We start from the raw sequence: 9,709 nt of genomic DNA, 5'->3' as shown, positions 1-9,709 counted from the left end.
ATTTATCGTTTTTACTATTTTTTTATAATCTGATAAATCATAAAAAAAAATGATTAACATTTTTATAATATAGTTTTTAATATTGCACTCTATCAATGCACTACAGATTCAAAAATCTCGATTGATATTTAAACCGTTTATGTGTACATTAGACTACATGGTACATGGTCTCGGATTACCGGACAGAACTTTAAGCGGTAATAATGTCTTATACATTTTTTCAAACGTTTAATTTATCGATAAAATGCGAACGAAAATGTAATTAAAAAATTAAAAAATGAAGGACAAAGTACGTGGTCGACCATTTACTTGGTCACTATATACCTCCTAATTTTGATTATTATAATCTCGTAATACGTAATCGGTAATTTCATCTCGTTGTTTTACCTACCTCGAGACACTGTGAATGTCGTTTAAAAATATTTTCCGAATGATTTGTAGCTCAGTTCATAATCCAACCTGGGTAACTGACCGGCTCATTATTCACACGTACTCCACAATACGATGGAACCTCAGTTTAGTCTGCAGCATCTTATCATAATGTATTGATGTTTGCCATTCTTTTCAAACCGGTTTACTACGGCAATGGCTTGAAGGGCTAGGGCTTGGCATGGTCGTATGGCTTGTTGGGTGTTTCGCATATACTGGGAAAACCTCGCAGTTGATTACTGAATACTAAATCCAAATGGGTTAGATGAAAAATAATGACTATTTACCTAGCGAGACATTTGTTTACTGGAGAAAACACTAAGTGACATAATATAGATAGAACGTGTGCATTTCTCTAGACGTAGAAATAAAAAACAAGTGTATGAGAATTTAATAAATGTGCTGTTGTGCTATTTACGTATAAATTTATCAATTATGATAATTATAGATGTATCATTTATATATTTAAAGATTTTTTTTCAACACAAATCATAATGAACAAGGATCGTTAGCATTCTAAGTCATAGGTGTGCGCAGACCTCTTTTTAAGGGTATACAAAAGGCGGCCACTGTCTACCACCCCTCCCCTAAACTGAAAATTAATTTAAGCGTTCGAAATTCTGGTCTTAATAACTATTTAATTTAAAATTTTAATTTTTTTTCCTGAAAAAAGTGATTGAATAGCCATTTCTTAATCGTTATAACTGTCTTCATAATTAAAATTTAAAATAAATTACGAAGAAAATAATTAAATACATAACAGTTGAAATGGTTTTAGTAATACGTTTAAATAGGGTAAAAAAAATAAAAACGTTATTATATACTTAAATGAAAAACAAAATAAATTTGATAAATAATCAAAATTTATCATAAAACGATTACAGTTGAATTCTTAATATCACCAATAATGTTTTCGGGATTTTAATTTATAGTCAATTCTTGTTCTGTAGTTGAAAGCTATTTAATCTCGCTTGAATTATTATACTTCTTAATTTCATTAACACATTATATCGTTATAGCATATGATTTGTGTTTCAAAAATAAATTAAACTATCTAGGATTAAATATAAAAATATAATAAAAATCATAATGTACTACAAAATCACATAATATACATAAGACTAAATATGTTATAATTTTTATTTATTTGTTGTAATTTTAGAAAGAAGGCTCTATGTTTAGGGTATGCAGTTGCGGTAAAGCACGATTGAGCATAAAACGATTGAGCATAGACCTTTTTAGCAACACGATTGAGCATAGAATATTTTATGCGACGTTGCCACATTCACGTTGCCAAAATTTTGTAATTTATTATTTTCTCGTATTATTACACCAATTATTATGATATCTGACGCGAGCCGTGAGCTTTATCGGCTTTATAAATTTTATCGACAATGTTATCGATTAATAAATTAGTTCCGGATACAGTTCAAAATTGAAAATGGCAACGTTGCAGAGTTTTTTATGCTCAATCGTGTTGGTTTTCTTTTGTATTTCAATTTCCTTTGATACGCCGACAATTTATGCTCAATCGTGTCGCAAGAAAGGTGTTTTATGCTCAATCGTGTCGCAGCCTGCAGTTGCATACCCTGCATACCCCCCTGCGCACGCCTATGTTCTACGTTAAATTTTAACGATTTTTACATTCGTTGTGTATAGTATCGAAAACATATGAAACCTATGTTCTCCCATTAGTGATAATTTATACTGAATGACAGGTAAACAAGTCTAAGTATAGAGTATACATGTCGACTACATCGGGTATCGACGCATGACGACATTTATAGGTGTACCCGTGTACTTACCGTCAATTTGATGCGGTCATTTTGGCGCACTACGAATTGGACACATGACTTTTCGACGTGTACGAATTCAGTGCATATAAAAAAAAAGTGATGAGAATAATAGGTCTAGAATACAGGAGTCGAGTGAAATACGAGAGCGGGTAACTGATGTAGGTGAATTAATGTTTTTCTATACATTTTAAATCAGTGTACAGTGTACTACTGTTTTCAAAAAACGATTCTGAGACGATGATTGGACTATTCCTTGTACAAATCTAAAGATAAATTATCATTAGGTAGTATAAGTATACTTATGATAACATTTGCATATAAATGGTTATTCTTACATATAATTTTCTGTATTTCGATTTAATTAATTGAATTTCTGTTAAAATTATTACTACAATATAATATATTAATATATATAATTTTAATTCTAGTCTAAACATTCAATTTATATTTCAATTACTTATAGAAAATATTTTTTAGAAAACAAAATAACTACTTCGAATACCTATATACATTGGGATAATTCGAATAATTTAGTTTTCTACACCGCGTCCAGTGAGAGAACGCATCTGGGCGGTGACCAAAACCCGTCAATTTTTGCGCATTCTCACCACTTTACCAGCCCGAGCACCACGCTTGACGACCATTATCGATAGCGATAACACCGGTCGCGGCGTGGTGGGGGAACTTCATATGCGCGAAGTAGTTGCGTTCTCTCACTGGACGGCCTATAATTTCGATATTTATTCACACAAGTTACGAATAATAAAACTGTATGAGCAACTTTGTATTAAATTATCAATACTTTTTCCATCTAAAATTATTTTATCAACATTTTGGATACTTTGTGATGGACAACCATTATTTTTTATAGAAATTCGTAAATGTTTGAACACTAAATATTTATTTTAAGATGATTTACTAAGGTGGCGAGGTTAAACAACAAAGCAATTTTGCAATTATGAATGAAATGTATTAAGCAAAATATTAGGACATTTATTCATGCATTAAAAAAAGGATGAAACTGTAATTAAAATTATCAAGGATCAAATAGTTGTCATTTTTAACGCAAAAAAAAAAAAATTACAAAAATGCAACAATTATATTTTTTATGTAGTATCTATATACATATACTAATGATATTTTTCAAGCTATTACTCATGATTTGAATTTTTATAAATTATTTATTTATATTTAATTTTTTTTAAAAAAATTGCTTTTTTACATTTTTTTTTTTTTTTTTTTTGTTTAATATAGTAATTAAACTTTTAAATGATTATTATATATTTAACAATTAGACACATAGAATTATCGTGGATGACCAATTTATATACTTCGAAATGTCGAAGGTATAATCCAACATTTACATAGTATTTTAAACGTTAAGACCAGGGATTGGTTACGCATATATATAAATATATTAGATTCGTTGTATTATTTTGGTTAAAGCAGTAAATTATTCATGCTATCCATAAAAAATTACATTTTATAAAAGACATGTTCATCCTTTAACTCGAATGTTAGAATCGTTTATTTATTAGGTGTAATCATGGGCGCAACTAGAACCCAAATATTGGGGGTGCTGAAATGTCTGAAAATAAAATAAAATGGTATTTAACTGTAATTACTATAGATTATATAAATCTGAAGAAAAAAAAACAGGAATTTTAAATTTAAACTCAGGGGTGCTAAAAACCCTGAGTGCCCCCCCCCAACTAGTTGCGCCTATGGTGTACATGCAAAGTTTGTGAATTCATTGTCCGCCTACAGCAGCGCTTCTCAAACTGTGGGTCGCGAGTTAATTTTTTGGGGGCCGCGAGAAGTTTTTTTTAATTATACAGATTGTAAGAAACAAGCACATTCATCACATACGCCTAATTATTAATTAAGTATTATATTATTATTATTATAAAGTAGTAAATAAGAAATAAAATAGAATAAATTTGTTTTTAGAAATTATTTGTATTGATTCTGTAAATGTAAAACTATGGGGTCGCGATAGATTTTTGGAAAAAAAATTTAGGTGACGGTCCTAAAAAGATTGAGAACCGCTGGCCTACAGTCTTTTTTGTAAAACCACGTTTTCAGTCAATTTTGTATTGGTCTTTTGGTAATTGTCGTTTTGCGCAGTTACATTGTCATTTGATTATAGTTTCCATTGTTTCAGCGACTATTGTGAATAACGTGCCTTAATTCATTGTCGTCGTCCAGCGCTTTAAACTTGTGAATTTCACTGTGAACAAGTGTTGACATACGAGTTCGTGTGCAGGATCAATTTTATACCTTTTTGTTGTATTCATTCTTAAGCAATTACGGCGTTCAATAATTCGATTAAATATTGTAAAAAAAAAATGTCCAGATTAATTACGGTAAATAACTAAAGATTTCTGTGATAGCCTAAGGTTAGGATTTTTATTTAAATAAAATAATAGATACTTATCTATTTTTAATTTTTATTATTTGTATCTGGTTAAATCTAAACACTTTAAATAATAGTAAAAATTGTTAAACACCTGTGCGTCCGAGCTGTCTCGTTACGTTAGGTGATGTGTCGACAAAAATATCTGGTGAAGTGTGTAAAAGTTAACATGTATGTGAAAAACTGGGGCCACAGCAGTTAGATGAAATGCAACCTTCTATTGCTAGATAAGGAGGCACATCATCTTTTTCTGTTTCAAGCAAGTATTCCCCAAAACATTCTGTGATCGAGAAAAGTTTCGGTTCGATTCTCGGTCAGGTTTTTGGTGATTTTTTTTAATTTTTTTTTTTATTGGCCCATATATTTATTTTAATTACCTTAGTTTTCTCACTTAAAACCGACCAATACTTACATAGGATTATGTTATAGATGACGAATTTCATCTTATGAACCATTTAAAAAAAGCGCTTTTGCCAATAAATTTTAGCAGTAATCAAGTGCTTCTGAAAATAAATACTCAAATACTATACTGTAAACTCAGTAACTTTATAACTTTTATAAATAATGCATAGTAATTGCTCATGTTTGCCTACCACATCGACGATACCAAAAGGTTACGCCTCACATAACTGACAGTTCGATAAAAAGCCGTATTATTATAAATAACTAAATAACTATACTGATAAATAATAATAATGAATGGATCGTATTTATTTATTTTTTTTTCATGAAACAATTGCCCAGATATCCGGCTCGGAGGACCAAAATGTTTAGGATCTATCCCGTACAGTACGTCATTAATTGCTAAAAATAATAACACAAGTTCAAATAGTAATAGCGATAATGATATTACGGATATCAGCAATTACAATAAGAAAGAAAATAGTTTCGAGAAAAGAACGAAAGAAGAATGGGTACCCATGCTGTACATACTATACATATAAAATAATAGTATAAACAGTAAATAATAAGATATAAACAAGACTAACACCAATAAATTAAAGTAATACTAAATAAAAGAACAAGCAAATATTATTATATAAATATCCGACTCAGTGAAGACGAGAAACAAGCATTATGAGTGTCTGCGTTGCACTAAGAAAAAAAATATATCGCGCCGGTAGTAGAACACACAAGCGAATATCCAATAGATATAATAAATATATACTGTGCCGGTAGACGAATGCACACACGGATATTATTATACGATTGTATGAATAAGTTTACTGCGCTGGTAAAACGCACACGCGAGTAATTAAACTAACTACAAAAATGGTGAATAAAATAATACGCTCACGAGCTCACATGTTCGCGTACACAACAAAAAGCTTAGGCGCAATTTCAATAAAAAAAACTGAGGGTGCTTAAGCTCTGTATTTATTAGGTATTTAATTTATATTAAAACTATAAGGATTTAATGAGGAAATTTTTAAATAAATACAAATAAAGGTTCCGGTGTGGTTCCGGTTTTAAAATTAATTTAAATTAGGGTTTCGGAGAATTCGATAAAATGTGAATAGACGTTTGTCGAGTAACATTGTTTTCATCTATATTTCATTACAGTTTTATACTCTAATAGTCAAATGTCTGATGACAAAAATGAGTTTTTGATACATAAACACGAACATTATTTTAGGGTGCTAATTGTAAAATAGGGGGTGCTAATACCTCCTAAGCATCCCCTATTTGCGCCTATGGGTGTAATATAAAAACACTACCCAAATAAATTATATTTTATGAAATTCATACTATGCCTGTATTTTTATCAAATAGGCAACTTATTAGTCATCTATAACTAATAACATTTTTTTGAGGTTTTCACAATTTAAAAATATTCAGTCTATTAAAAACTAAAAATGCACATATTTAAATTGATAAACGTAATTTATGATAAAATATTAAATTTAACCAAAATAATTAAAATATCAGCTACGAAGTAGTTTTATAAATTAAATTAAAAAAATAACAGTTTATAAATATATCATAATAAGTAAAAAAATTAAAACTATCAATGGAAAAATAAGTAACACCGGGATTTTTCCTACTATTCCATTATTACTCAAACCATTATTATCTTTGGTTATTAAGTAACGCAATGCTCTATAATCATTCATTTTTGTGATATGTTCCTTTTTTGTCAATTTTAATCGTTGTTTTTCCTGGAAATAAAAGGAAAGAAAATTGTATAATTCATATTATATTTAATCAATAAAAATTTAATAAGTAAATTAACTTCGATTTTTACATTTTCTGGTTATGTTGAGGTTAAGATAAATTAATTTGGAAGAAGTAACTCAAAAACTATTTCGTATAGATTTCACGATAATGTCGCTAAAAAAGGATAAGTTTTTAATTATAGTTAAGAAGTAAAATAATATAACAAAATTATAGTAATCACTGGTTTTTTTTTTATTTATATCAACCCTGGAAATTATATTCAAAATATTAAAATTTAGGAATTGAATATATAATAATAAAGTAATATGATATTTAGTATTATGAAAAAAAAATCTTCTGTTAAAATTTAATTGAAAAATAATAAAAATAATAAGAATATTAAAAGAATAGTATAATAATCAAAATAGTATACATCAACTTAAAATTCAAATTGTGTTATCAGTATCGTACCCAGAAGTAAGTCGTAAATAAAGAATCAGATGTTTGCTCAATTACTAGGTATTGAAATAATTTAAAATAATTATGCAACTTTCATAGTTTATTAACTGAGAGGTAGTAGTAAAATATTAGGCTGAATTAAACATTAAATAATAATTTTTTTTATTGCGATAATTTTCATTGTTTGATGTGTCTTTAATTTGTTATTTAAGATAATATTTTATAGTTAAGGATAGAGTAAACCAACTATTATTACCTTTTTCATCAAACTGATATCTTGACAGTCTGAAAGTGGGTCATTGATTTTTTTATCATCATCCTAAAATAAAAATATATTATAAAACACTTAATAGTTCAAAATTATAATTTAACTAATAATATTTTATAGTAATTTTTATAAAAAATGTGTATGATACTTTAACCTTAATTTAATGCATCATAATTTGCTCTATTTTACTAAAATATAAGTGAATATTTATAAGCATAACCCACAATATAGTTTTTGGTGTAGTATTTAGATAAATTACTATATCTTTTATTAACACAACAATAGATTGATTGTGTTTTAGTTAAAATATTCCTTTTTAGTAGTTTTTGAAATTCAAAGAATAAAAAAAAAATAATAAAAATATAAATAAATGTTAATTAGCAAATTGTATTACACTGCTTATTATATTTATAAGAATATATTATTTTTATAATAATAGTGTATATTCATTATTTATAAATTGTTGATTTATATTTTCAACTTAAGTATACTTAATTATTTTTACAAATAAATGCCATTATAGTTTAGAGGATTATTAAAATATTTATAGTTACTAAGTATTATGTCTAGGTACTTACCATATTTAATTTTTCCGTTGACTTAATTTTGTAATAAATACTCGCACGTTTTCAAACTGTTTTTAAACATTTTATCATAAAATTGTATTTTAAACCTTGATTGTTATATCAACTACATTCTAGTTATGTTAGTATACTAATGAATAGTTATAATATATTTATAAAAATATTTCTGTACCAATATCCAGTTGGTAATATATTATAATAAATTTTGACCTTTGAACAATCTATACAGTTAAAAGTACTTATCTAATATGAGAGCAACATTATTGTTCCTTTATTATCTACTATTCAAATCGATAAGCAAATGATTTACGTTAAATGAGATTTTATATTTCAACCAATAATTTCTTCGTTGCTTACTTGAAATGCATTTTTATATTACAATTTTACAATACAAATTTTAAATTTAAGTTTATAAATCATTTAATTACATAATAAGCATTGATATACATTATAAATATTACCAATTTTTTATGGTAATGTGGAACAGTGATTTAAATCTTAATCATGATATTTATAATAAGCCAAAAGTAGCTGTTCTTTTTTTTTATTTATAGTTTTAAACAGTTTGTAACAGTTTGTTCTAATATATTGTTAACAGAGCAAAAACGTTGACGTATTATTAGCAACGATTTAATTTCATATTTTCTTGTACGTCGTACTAGATCCGATTGTCATTGTCAATAATCATGCTTAAAATAAAATAAAAAAAAATAATAATACAATAGTATCAAATGCTGAAAAATTTACTGCTACAATTAAACGTCTACATAACCAGACCTAAAGAAGTAAATAAGCATTTCTTTTTTCAATGTTTCATATATGTAAACAAATTATTGGAACATTTCAATAGTTAGTAACAAGTGTTTTCCATATTGAATTGTGATTTAAATGTTAGTAATACTTCAATACTTCATCATATTATAAATAATAATTGTTGATATTTTGGAAGTTAATCCAAACACATTTCAATGTTATACGTTACAAAAAAGATCTTTTAATTTTTTTAGATTATGAGTGATTTTTATTAGATAATATGTAAATGTTTATTCTGGAATTCCGTGTTAAATATGTATTTAGGTATATGTATTTTTTAATAGATTTTTAACGTGGCTGATAGAAATGTATTCTCAGGAAAGTATAAAACATGCAAACTTGCTTCTTTATAACTTATTTATTGAAACGCGATATATACAAACAAAAATAATTCTTCTCCCGAAAATATTTTATTTGTTTTCAATAAAAAAATTTTGATACGAAATATTTGCCTTTTTCTAGTACGTTTTAAGTATAATAAATAATAATTGAGTAAATACTTATAAATAAATATTAGAAACACGTCGGTCTCTGACATTACGAATACATTTTTTTTAAATGAACAACTAAGATTAACCCAACTATTCATATAAATTATACCAGTATCTAAACCAGCTTAGTCTACAATCATAATAATGATCTTTACCTCCTGGTTATCTGCACAATTATTCAAATTGATTCCCATACAGTGGCGCAGACAGGATTTTTCAGTAGCGGTAGGAGGAGGGAGCTTGGAAATAAATAATTACTCAACTGTTACAAGATTAAGTTTGAAAAATAAAGAAGG

This window comes from Sipha flava, unplaced genomic scaffold (assembly GCF_003268045.1).
Source record: "Sipha flava isolate LNK unplaced genomic scaffold, YSA_version1 80_pilon_pilon, whole genome shotgun sequence".
In the NCBI taxonomy this organism is placed as follows: domain Eukaryota; kingdom Metazoa; phylum Arthropoda; class Insecta; order Hemiptera; family Aphididae; genus Sipha; species Sipha flava.
The sequence above is the reverse complement of the archived record's forward strand: the minus strand, read 5'-3'. Positions refer to the sequence as shown.